General features: G+C 48.8%; 1 protein-coding gene and 1 pseudogene across 7 annotated transcripts in view; both read right to left on the reverse strand.

The window, feature by feature from the left end:
* Positions 1-12,572, reverse strand: part of LOC113449572 (perforin-1-like) — a 49,177-nt gene that overhangs the window by 22,020 nt on the left and 14,585 nt on the right. For 4 of the 7 annotated variants that reach the window (XM_087918046.1, XM_087918042.1, XM_087918043.1 and 1 more), the window contains exon 1: positions 4,247-4,453. The exons of 2 other annotated variants lie outside the window; for them this stretch is intronic. The gene's annotated coding sequence lies outside the window, so the exon portion shown is untranslated. Of the gene's footprint in view, positions 1-4,229; positions 4,454-12,572 lie in introns of those variants that run through there. One more of the 7 variants, XM_087918047.1, reaches the window with a different exon arrangement.
* LOC148124249 (uncharacterized) lies at positions 9,401-10,569 on the reverse strand (annotated as a pseudogene).

Genomic DNA, 12,572 nt, shown 5'->3' on the forward strand with positions numbered 1-12,572 from the left:
AGCAGCACGAATGTGCCGAACCAGTGGGGCCAACCGCCAACCCACCAACGATACTGGGAAGCCTTCAGACAAATACACATCGGCCACCCATCACGAAGATGTCGAATCCTCCTCAGACAGTGAGGAGGAAGAAGTCCACAGACTCCGGTCAGAACATGAGCAACGGGACCAGCGGGGGTCGTAAATCGAACTACCAATGTGCTGGTTGTGGTGGGAACCACTCACGATCCGAGTGCAGATTCCTAGACGCCATCTGTCGTTTTTGTGGAAAACGAGGACATATTGCTAAGGTATGCAGGAATAAAAGAAGCTCCAGCCCCAGATGGAGAGGGAACAGTCCAAAAAGAACCGATGGCAACCCCACCACACAGAGGGACCGCCCAAGCAACCAGTGGAACCAGTACAACAGACCTCGAAGGTCTACTGGCGTACTCAGATGAGAAGAGGCACATCAGACCATCACCATTGGCCACACTTTATCATTAGATACAAAAAAAAATCCATGTAGAAGTCACCATCGAAAATCAACCATGCATCATGGAAGTAGACTCCGGGTCTTCCCTATCCATGGTCTCCTGGAAAACCCTTAAACAACTGATTCCCAACATCCGCCGCTGAGATCTCAGCAGTCAGAGACTCATATTAAAAGATTACCAAGGCAACTGGATTCTAATTGCGGGCACCAGCCATTTCCAGGTCTCTTTCAAGGGACATACTGCAATACTACCACTCACCATTGTTGATAGAGACCGACCAAGCCTACTGGGCCTTCAGTGGTTCGCGCCACTAGGAATCGGAATGGCTGGCATCCATCATACCAAAGACGATGACTGGGAAGCGACCCTCGTCCAGGATTTCCAGGAAGTTTTCAGCGAAAATTTAGGCAAGTACAAAGGGTCCCCTATTTCATTTAATCTCCACCCTGACATTGCGCCCATTCGCCTAAAACCACGCCGAGTTCCCTTTGCTCTCAAACCCAAAATTGATGAGCAACTGGACAAATTAATTGCACAAGGCATGTTAGAGCCCGATGGGAGACACCAATTGTCACCCCCATAAAACCCGATGGCTTTTTGAGAATCTGTGGAGACTAGAAGGCCACCCTCAATCACTCACTGCAGCAGAGCACCTATCCGGTACCAGTTGTTCAGCATCTCCTACATTCACTTGGGGGTGGCAGAATATTTGCAAAACTTGATCTGGCCCAAGCTTATCAACAGCTGCCAGTCGATGCTGAAACCACCGAAGCCCAAACTATAGTCACACATCGAGGTGCGTTCAAATGTAACAGGCTCCAGTTTGGAGTCAGCTTAGTACCAGGCATTTTTCAAAGCCTGATGGAGAGACTATTGCAGGGCATAAAAGGGGTCGTGCCCTATTTTGATGACGTGTTAATAGCCGTCCCAACGAAGAGTCAATTAGAGAAATGCCTCAGAACAGTCCTACAAAGGTTCAAAGATGCTGGCCTCAAGGTTAAAAAGGAAAAGTGCCAGTTATGCACAGAAAAGGTTGAATTCCTTGGTCACCTCCTTGACAAACAAGGAATTCACCCTACAGAAAAGAAATCGGCAGCCATCAAAAATGCCCCAAGACCCAAAAACAAAACAGGCCTTCAAGCCTTCCTGGGACTCATTAACTTTTATAACATTTTCCTACCCCAGAAGGCGACTGTTGCTGAACCCCTTCATAGACTCCTCAGTAAAAGGGCCTCCTGAATTTGGGGACGACAGGAGGAACATGCTTTCCAATAAGTAAAGGACCTTCTCACTTCAGATGCAGTGCTCATACAATATAACGAAACACTCCCATTGACTGTGACTTGTGACGCCTCACCTTTTGGGGTGGGGGGCCATCCTGAGCCACGTTCTACCAAATGGCACTGAGGCACCTATTGCATTTTTTCAAGAACCTTGTCAAAAACAGAAAGAAACTATAGCCACCTAGACAAGGAAGCCCTTGCTATTGTATCTGCAATCAGAAGGTTCCACGAATATGTATATGGGAGATCATTCTCCATCATCACAGATCATAAACCATTACTTGGCATCCTGGCAGGCGACAAACCTACTCCACACATTCTATCCCCCAGAATGACATGGTGGTCGGAGTTCCTAGCCGCCTACGATTATCAACTGAGGCATCGCCCTGGAAAAACTATTCCCCACACAGAAGCCTTGAGCCGTTCTCCACTACCCGAACTTCAAGATGACCCAGCTCCCACGCTACCAATACTACAAATTGAGACAATCCCCTCACCACCACTAACAGCTCAGGACATCGCCTTTGAAACCAAAAAAGACTCATGTTTGGCACGAGTTCTTGGCTGGGTGGAGAGTGGGTGGCCAGAAAGTGAACCCAACGAAACCTTTAAACCCTTCAAGAACAGACAAACAGAACTTTTCTCACAAAGAGGGTGCACATTATGGGGAGACCGAGTGGTCATACCAGCAAAACTACAAAAAAAGTCCTACAATTGCTACACGATGGACACCCGGGCATCGTGCGTATGAAAGCGCTGGTGAGGAGTTACGCCTGTGGCCAGGTATGGAAAAACAAATTGAAATCTGGGTCACCTCCTGTAACAGATGCCAAGAAACCCGCTCAGCCCCACCTAAAGCTCCACCAGCAGAATGGGAAACACCCAGAGGTCCCTGGTCGTGTATTCATATTGATTTTGCGGGACCTACAAAAGGGCACACTTTTCTAATAACAGTAGACGCATATTCTAACTGGCTCGAGGTTAATAAAATGAAAACAACCACTACAGATGCAGTCATCAAGAAATTGAACAGACTCTTTGCAACACACGGCCTATCCGATGTTCTGGTGTCTGACAATGGCCCTCAATTTACTGCCTTAGCCTTCGAACAATACTAGCAGACCGTGGCATCCGACACGCACTGACATCGCCGGCTCATCCAGCGGCGAATGGTAGAGCTGAACGAATAGTTCAGTTCACAAAAAAAAAAAAAAAAAACTCTACAAAAAATGGAACAAGGAAACATCCATGATAAAGTCACTAGGATGCTCCTTCTCCAGCACATCACAACTAACAGCACAACTAACAAGAGCCCACCCAGCTGAACTCCTGATGGCCAGGAAACTCAGATCGCCTCTAGACCGGTTACACCCAGCTTACCCCCCAGATAAACCCCTGGGCTCCAGCAGCAAGCACCGCGCCTTTAAGGTAGGAGACCTTGTATTTGCAAAAAACTTTTCAGGGGATCCCCTGTGGATTCCTGCTCAAATAACTCAAGTCACAGGCCCCCGCTCCTACCGCCTACTAACCACTGATGGCAGAGCGTAGAAACGCCACATTGACCAGCTATGTTCCAGGCTGACCACAACTTCCATCAGTGACCCCAACCTCGACACCAGGGGGGAAGGGGAAACCATGATTCCTGGAATAGAACCAACATCTGTCCCACCAGAACTAACCCCAAGATCACCACATCATAGCTTACAATACTTACCAACTGAAGTAGAGCCTGGGCAAATGAATACCTCACCTAGAAGCAGCAGCCAAGCAGGCTCAGTGAGCCCAGGGAGCCATAGCAGTAGCAACGAAGCTGACGACTCAACCACCCCGAGGTCACCAGAAGAGAGTCACAACTATGGCACCAGTTCACCATTCCAGATAGATCCAGCAAGCAGCCCGTCTGAACCCGAGATTGAACACGGGCAATTGGAATTACACAAGTCAGGTAGACAGGTGCGAAGACCCGCCTACCTGCGAGGCTACATAACCCCTCCCCTTAAACGGAACCGAGAGGGGAGGGGTGTTCTGGACTAGCAGGCTCGAAAGTCTGCAACTCTGATTGGCCCGCTGATAGCGGATCGTGATTGGTCGCCTCAGACTGATCCGATTGGCTAGTAAACGGGTTGCCGCAATTGGTCTAGCCAAGCACGGCAAACTCAAATCACCGTCATTGGCTGCCTAGCCGCAGCCAGCCCTATATAAGGCGTTGCTGCGGCTGGGATATTTCGCTCAGATCTGAAGTCACTAATAAAGAGCTGTTGTTGTTATCTGAGTCTTGTCTCCGTCCTTGAACCTATCCTCCCAGATCTAACAATTGTAACTTTGAACTCTATGAAATGACTGGTTCTAAGTTGGACTACCTTTATACTCCCAATCAAAAGTTAAAGCAGCATAAAAGTCATATTAAAACTATAAAACTAAACACATTAGAAACCTCAGAAAAGAATAAAAACCCGGCACCAAGTCAAACCTCTGATGTACAGTCACCTATAGTATTTTTCTCTGTAATTTGAAGATGATGTTCCACTGAAATTTCACTGCTATGAGCCCAAAAATAAATCAGGCAAGATCTTCAGTTGTGTTGGTGTAATTCATCCATCAGTGGATCCTTTCATCCAAGTAGATTTCATTCCCAGTTTAAGATGCACCCTAATTTGATCCAGACTGTTTTGATTAGTTTCAGATCTGTTTGGATATAAGGATACTGGGCAGCTTTATATTTTTAAGAGACTGTAGATATTGCAGAAAACCATTGGCTAATCTACATTTGCTTTCTCGGGTCAACAGTTGACCAAAGAGGAGAGCTAGCCAGCTATTACTACCCCCTTGGGTCCATGCCTAAACACACATACCTTCCTCCTGTTAGTACCATTTCTTTATGTTCTGTACTTGCCAGGAGTACCTTGAGTAACTTGACCCAAATACTTGGCCTTCCAAACTACAATTCTGCCAGTTCTTCATTTGGGCCTTTGTAGAACACAGGCTAGAGCAAGTACAGAATAAACAATCCCTTTAAGATCCAGGAGTAACTTGCTGAACTGCATATAAGAGTTGGTTTGTCCTCTGTAATCTAGGCCTCTGTAAATCTAGGCCTCTAGGTCTCTGTATTTCTCTACTCTGTAATGATTTGCTTCTGTGGATATTGCTTATATGTCCCTGAATTTGTATGCTGATTTCTGCTGCATGGTATTGTATATAAAGAAGTTTCTTATGCTAAAAAAAAAAAGATCCAGGAGCAATTTGTTGATATTCCAGAAGTAGCATTCCCTGCTTTAAAACAGAATTATCTCCATCTACATGTAGCATGGGGAAAGGAGGGAGGGGGGGAATAAAAGGAGTTTTTACAGGAAAAAGGGGAGTGCAATGGAGAGAGAAGGTGATAGAGAGAGGGCACTTTTCTTGGAGGCAAGCCAGAGAAAGAAGGGAGAGAAGGAAACAGAGTCTACCAGCTCTCCTGGCCTCCATCTCATGAAGTTAGGGAAGGTAGGGAAAGGAGTGTGAGGAAAGGTAGAGCAAAGGAGTGTGAGAAAAGGTAGAGAAAGGAGTATGAGGGAACATAGAAAAAGGAGTGAGAGGGAAAGTAGAGAAAAGGAGTGTGAGGAAAGGTAGAGAAAAGGAATGTGAGAAAAGGTAGAGAAAGGAGGAAAGGCAGAGAAAAGGAGTGAGAGGGAAAGTAGAGAAAAGGAGTGAGAGGGAAAGTAGAGAAAAGGAGTGAGAGGGAAAGTAGAGACAAAGTGTGCAAGGAAAAGTAGAGAAAAGGAGTATGAGGGAACATAGAGAAAAGTAGTGTGAGGAAACGTAGAGAAAGGAGTGTGAGAAAAGGTAGAGAAAGGAGGAAAGGTAGAGAAAAGGAGTGAGAGGGAAAGTAGAGAAAAGGAGTGTGAGGAAAGGTTGAGAAAAGGTGGTAGAAAGGGAAAGAAAGAGACTGAGAGAAAGAGTAGAATTGAGAAAGAGGAATCGATGGAATAAAGGCAATGGAAGGAGAGACCATCAAGTAGCAGAAGAGGATGGAGAGAGAGAGAGGAAGAATGGCCAACCACCACCATCTGACCACCATCCCACAGCATGACCCACCTGCTGGGAGGGGATTACACAAAGGACCAGCTGGAATGACAAGACAGCAGAGTCCAGCTGACAAGGCATGTGGAGGTGCCTGAGTGAGAGACCAGAGTGGAATGGCAACTCTTAATAACAGACTGTGGCAAGACACCTGGATGGTTGGAAAAGAGGCCAGGGGAACCCAGACTCCAGCGATCCTTTCAGGGGAAGCACTACACACAGATCTACCTCTCCACTATTAAATGCACCCGGCGCACCGGGATAGAAAGGCAGGGTATGTTGCTGATCCCTTCAAAAAGCGGCCTTCTCAGTAGTGGCCCCTTCTCTATGGAACATTATTCCCACTGAAGTACGATGGGTTCCCACCTGTTGCTTTTTCTGAAAGACAAGACCTGGAAAGACATCAAGACATCGAGTCCAGCAATCCACAACTCTTTATTGGTGAAGACGAAGTGGTAGATTTAATTGGGTGGCTGTTGTTCTCGGGTTGGAGTTATGGGTTTTTATGTAGTAGATTTTTAATGTTGTAAGTCATCCGGAATCATCTATGTATGAATTGGGCAGCCACATAATTTTGATAAGTAGATAAATAAATAAATAGATAAATACATACATACATACATGCATACATGCATACTTACCTGTATGTGTGTGTGTGTGTGTATGTATGTATGTAGGTATGTATGTATGTATGTATGTATGTATGTATATATGTATGTATGTGTTATGTCTCACCTTCACAAGATAGATAAGAAGTCCAAACTCCAACCAAATACAAGCAGGCAAAAAGATTCAGTATTTACTAAATTAATTCCTTTGAGCTGGCTAAGTTCTTGGCAGTATCACACACACTGCCTGCCAAGTCCGACAAGATAACACAAACATAAATCACTAAAGCTTTCTAGAAACAGGATACACCGAAGCTCCACAGAAAAATTCACACTTTGTCTCATGCGGAGTTCTCAGAGCAAACACACCCACTTTTATTCCCTGCGGGGTGCGTCACCAACTCAGCTCAGTCTCTGATTCGTCCACGTCTCCTGCGCTGCATCTCACACTTCCTCCTGGGACGTTGCCTAGCATCAAGCCAGCATTCGTCTGCTTGATTCTCCATCACAGGCTGCTCTGATATGCCCTCCTCCTCCTCCTCCTGATTAGCCTCAGGCTGTCCCTCTCGGTTATCTGCCGAAACCTGAGGCATAATCAGGGAGCAAGGCATTGCCGAAGAGGAAGGTCCTGGGGAGGAAGGTATTCCCAATTCTACCTCCTCCTCATCTTCCGAATCCTCTTCCTCTAAGAATGCAGACTCAGGACTCGGGGCCACAACACTATCCCTCACCACAGGGCCCTTCCCCCGAGTCTGATGATCAGGATGTGGTTTCAAGGGGAATTGCTCGTGGAAGCTCCATATAAGGTCTGGGGCATGGAACGTGGAAGCATCCACCCAGGACAGGGCCTCTGGTCCATCCCCCAGCCTCTCAATGAGATACTGAAACCATCCTTTCAGCCAGCGGGAATCCCAAATGCTGACCACTGTGCCATCAGTGGCGGTATCATCGTCGGGTACAGATGGTGGAACATCTGCAGTGGGAGGTCGGAGATCACAGGAAGGGGCATCAGGAACCAAAAGGGAATGGTGGAAGACAGGATGAATGCGCATAGAGCGCGGTAGGGTCAAACAATAAGCTACGGGATTGATGACCACCTCAATAGGAAAGGGGCCGATGAACCTATGGTCCAGCTTCTTGATTAGGCGGTTGACCCAAAGATGTTTCGTGGACAACCACACCTGATCTCCCACAGCGAGTGGGGGCGTCACCCAGCGAGATTGATCCGCGAACCTCTTATAGTCCTCCTTGGCCCGTATCAATTGCTGTCTAATCAATTGTTGCACAGAATGCAATTCCGACAAGTATTCCCGTGTCTCAGGAACTGGGGAATCTAAAAGTGTCAATGGAAAAAGCTGCGGATGGAAGTCCACATTCGCATAAAAAGGTGTCATTTGGGTGGAGATGTGCTGGGAGTTATTGAAGGCAAACTCCGCCAGAGGGAGATAAGCCACCCAATTGTTCTGTCGGTGATTGACAAAACACCGTAAATATTGTTTGAGAATGCCAATCAACTTCTCCGTCCCACCATCAGTCTCTAGATGGTGCGCTGACAATAAGCACACCTGTACCTACAACGTGGTCATCAGGCTCTTCCAGAATTTAGCAGTAAACTGAACACCGCAATCCAAAACTACCCTGAGCGGCAGACCATGTAGATCAGGGGTGTCCAACCATTCACCTTCCCTGGGCCACATTAGAAGATGAAAATTTGGTTTGGGCCGCACATAAAATAAAATAACAGTAACGATACCCAATCATCCCCCAAAACCATAGAAAACATAGTTAACATATTAAATTTATTTGGAAATAAAGTTAGTGAGATGTTTTTATTATTTATTATTAATTATTTATTTAAAATTATTTATTTTTATCACCGTTTTTTTAATCACAGTTTATTTTCCGGCCAAATTTTGCTGGGGGGAGCTCGCCTGCCTCACGCCTACCTCTCCTCCTGCAAATAGCCGGGCTGGATGAGGCAGGACTGGAAGGCAAAAGCAGCAGCGGCGGTGGCGGGGGCAGAAGCAGCGGCGGGGAAGGCTTCTGTCCCCGCTGCCGTCGCTGCTGCTGCTGCAGCGGCGGGAAGGCTTCTGCCCCGCCGCCGCTTCTGCCGCCACTGCCGCTTCTTCCCCACCCCGCTGCTGCTTCTGCCGCCGCCGTTTCTGCCCCCGCCACCATCCCCGCGCTCTGCTGCCGCCGGCGCTTCTTCCCCTGCCCCGCTGCTGCTTCTGCCGCTGCCGTTTCTGCCCCTGCCACCATTCCTGCCGCCGCCGCCGCTTCTGCCGCCACCGGCACTTCTTCCCCTGCCCCCGCTGCTGCTTCTGCCACTGCTGTTTCTGCCCCCGCCACCATCCCCGCCGCCGCCGCTTCTGCCACCGCCGCCGCTTCTTTCCCTGCCCCTGCTGCTGCTTCTGCCGCCGCCATTTCTGCCCCCGCCACCATCCCCACTGCTGCCGCCGCTTCTTCCCCCGCCGCGGGGGCAGTGGCGGCGGGGACAGAAGCAGCAGGAGGTGGCGTTCTGATGGCGCTCGCCTTTTCTCTTGCTGCTTGGCCTGGCGCTCGCCTCGCCCCGCCTCGTGCCTGCCTCTCTTCCTCCTTCTCGCTGGCTGTGGCACGATGGTTGGGGTGGGCATTGGGCCGCATTACGAGGTGACCTGGGCCGCATGCGGCCCGTGGGCCGTGGGTTGGACAAGCCTGATGTAGATGAAACACATGCTGTAAGAACAACCGGGCAGTAGTATGGGCCGAAGGTAATTTACGACATGGAATAAAGTGGGCCATCTTGGTTAACATGTTGACCACCACAAGTACAGTTGTAAATCCGGACGAAGATGGCAAGTGAGTTAAGAAGTCCATGGAAATCGCTCCCCATGGTCTTTCTGGAGTTGGCAGAGGTTGAAGAAGACCAGGAGGCGCACCCATCATGATTTTTGCTTGCCGGCACGGTACACAAGACATGACATAGGCGTGGGCATCATGCCGGACTCGAGGCCACCAAAAAGTCCGCATGACAAGATGGAGGGTCTTAAAAAACCCAAAATGACTGGCTGCAGGGTTTTCGTGACACTGAGTCATAATAAGGGCTCAAAGCGGCCCTGTGGGCACGTACAACCAGCCCCGATGCTTGAGTAAACCCTGCTCCAAAGTCCATGGGGAGTCAGGTCCAACCTCCCCCGTCCTCTGCTGCGACCAGGCGTCTAGGCACTGCGCCTCTTGCACCTGAGTCCAGAAATCCACCGGCTCCTGGACTACGGCCGAGGATTCTGCAGGCAGCACCATCCGTGGAGGAAGGGGGTTCTTGGGGCAAAGGTACTCAGGTTTGCGAGACAGGGCATCCACCCTCCGATTGTGACCACTGGGGATATAGGTCAGAGAAAAATTGAACTGGGCAAAAAATGACCACCGGATCTGCTGCTGGTTCAACTTCCTCCCCGTGGACAAATGTTCCAAATTCCGATGGTCCCTCCGGACCTCCACCTTGTGTTGGGCCCCCTCAAGATGATGTCGCCAAGTCCCAAACACAGCCTTGATAGCCAGCAACTCTTTTTCCCAGATGATGCAATTGTGCTCAGAAGGAGTGAGTTTCTGGGAATAGTAAGCGCAGGGAAAAGGAGTCACGCTATCTGCTGGGGCTTGCAACAGCACCACCCCAATAGCCATGTTGGATGCATCCATCTCCACCACAAAAGGACGATGTGGATCAGGATGCCTCAGAACAGGTTCTGCAATAAAGGCCTTCTTGAGGGCCTCAAAAGCCTGTTGCTGCAGGGGCCCCCACTGGAATGGGACCTTCTTTCAAAGGAACTGGTTTATTGGACCCGTCAGCTTGGCAAAACCCAGGGTGAAGGTCCAGTAATAATTAGCGAACCCCAAGAGACGTTGAATGTCCTTCACGCAACAAGGGGGTTCCCAACTACACAAGGCCTCCACTTTATGTGGGTCCATGGCGATGCCTTCGGGAGAGATGATGTGTCCCGGGAACTCTATGGAAGTCTGGAAGAAGAGGTATTTCTCCAGCTTCGCATAGAGTTGATGCTCCTAAAGATGTTGCAAGACCAGATGAACATGTTGAAGGTGGCTGTCCCTGGACCTGGGATAAATCAAAATATCATTCAGGTACACCACCACGAACCAATCTAACATGTCCTGAAATACATCGTTCATCAGGTGCTGGTTGTACAAGGTGCTATGGCAGAGATATGGATAGCTGCTCCTGGACGGGGTGTCGAGTCTTGCGCTGTTGAAGTCAGGCATCGACGCACAAGCATTGCACCACCAGAGTGTCGAGGGTCGGGGCCGGTTCCACTCGAACCAACTCATCCTGCTGCTCATCGGACAGGCCATCCTGAAAAGCGTCCATCAAGGCTGCATCGTTCCAATTGGAATACAGACAGATCAGCCGAAATTCCAAAATGAATTCCTGCAGGGGGTGCTTCCCTTGGTGAAGTTCTTTCAGATGTCTGGCTGCCGTCTGCACCCATATGGGGTCCTCATACATTTGGCGCATATGTTGCCAAAACCCCTGATAATCCATTAACAACGGGCTGTTCTGCAGTAATAAAGGAGTGGCCCATCTGGCATCCGAGTCCGAAAGGAGGCTTATTACAAACCCCACCCGAGCCCGGTCATCTGGAAAATCCTCCGGCCTCAGAACCATAAACAATTGGCACTATCCCATGAAAGCTGGGAACATCTCAGGCTGCCCAGAAAATTTATCCGGCACAGCTACCGGGCATTTCCGATGGGGAGGGGCAGGAGGAGCAGCATGAGCCTGCAGCAGAGCAAGTTGATTATTCAGCTGGGCCACCTGTTATTGCAAAGCCTGGTTTTCATTCTGCAGCTGCTGCTGCTGCTGCTGGTGGTGGTAGTGGTCCATCTTGGTCAAAAGATGGTTTACGTGTGTGGCACGGGACAAAAATGTTATGTCTCACTTTCACAAGATAATGATAAGTCCAAACTCTGACTAAATACAAGCAGGCAAAAAGATTCAGTATTTACTAAATTAATTCCTTTGAGCTGGCTAAGGTCTTGGCAGTATCACACACACTGCCTGCCAAGTCCGACAAGATAACACAAACATAAATCACTAAAGCTTTCCAGAAACAGGATACACCAAAGCTCCACAGAAAAATTCACACATTGTCCCGTGCGGAATTCTCAGAGCAAACACACCCACTTTTATTCCCTGTGGAGTGTGTCACCAACTCAGCTCAGTCTCTGATTCATCCACGTCTGCTGCACTGCATCTCACACTTCCTCCTGCGACATTGCCTAGCATCAAGCCAGCATTAATCTGCTTGATTTTCCATCACAGGCTGCTCCGATATGCCCTCCTCCTGATTAGCCTCAGGCTGTCCCTCTCGATTATCTGCCGAAACCTGAGGCATAATCAGGGAGGAAGGCATTGCTGAAGAGGAAGGTCCTGGGGAGGAAGGCATTCCCAATTCCTCTAAGAATGCAGACCCAGGACTCGGAGCCACAACATGTATGTATGTATGTATGTATGTATGTATGTATGTATGTATGTATTTATTTATGTTTGGCTGTGTTCTGATTGGATGGGGAGTTGGCTGTGTTCTGATTGGCTGGGGGTCTGTTCTGTTCAGATGGGGGCTTGGTTGTGCTCAGGTTAGTCTTAGTTGCTGGGGGATTTGAACTGGTGAGCTGTGATCCTGCTGTTTGGTTTTGCGTTCATGGTTGTGCCACATCTTCATGGTGGGCGTCAGTTCGCTTCATGTATGGGTCGGACGGGTTTGAAGCGGGTAGTGATGCAGCTGAATCAGAACACAGCCAACCCCCCAACCAATCAGAACACAGCCAAACCCCGAACCAATGAGAACATCCTCCCACCCAATCAGAACACAGCCAAGCCCCCACCTAATCAAGTCACACCCCCACTAGCCGTTATAAGGAAGAAGCTGCAAGCTCACATTACTCCGAGAAGCACAAAGCCAAAGACACAAGCTTGAAAATGATGAATGAGACTTCATCAAAACATTGCCTAGATACTTCCAATTTTACACGGGAGAAAACCCAAATAACCAAAGATCCACATACAAATACCCGTGAAAATCTTAGAAAACAAATATTGCACCTCTATGGGGAGGAAACCCACCTTCTGACCAGGACTTATGAAAAACGTGAAG

Source organism: Pseudonaja textilis, chromosome Z (assembly GCF_049901715.1).
Source record: "Pseudonaja textilis isolate UNSWEBS1 chromosome Z, rPseTex1.2, whole genome shotgun sequence".
In the NCBI taxonomy this organism is placed as follows: domain Eukaryota; kingdom Metazoa; phylum Chordata; class Lepidosauria; order Squamata; family Elapidae; genus Pseudonaja; species Pseudonaja textilis.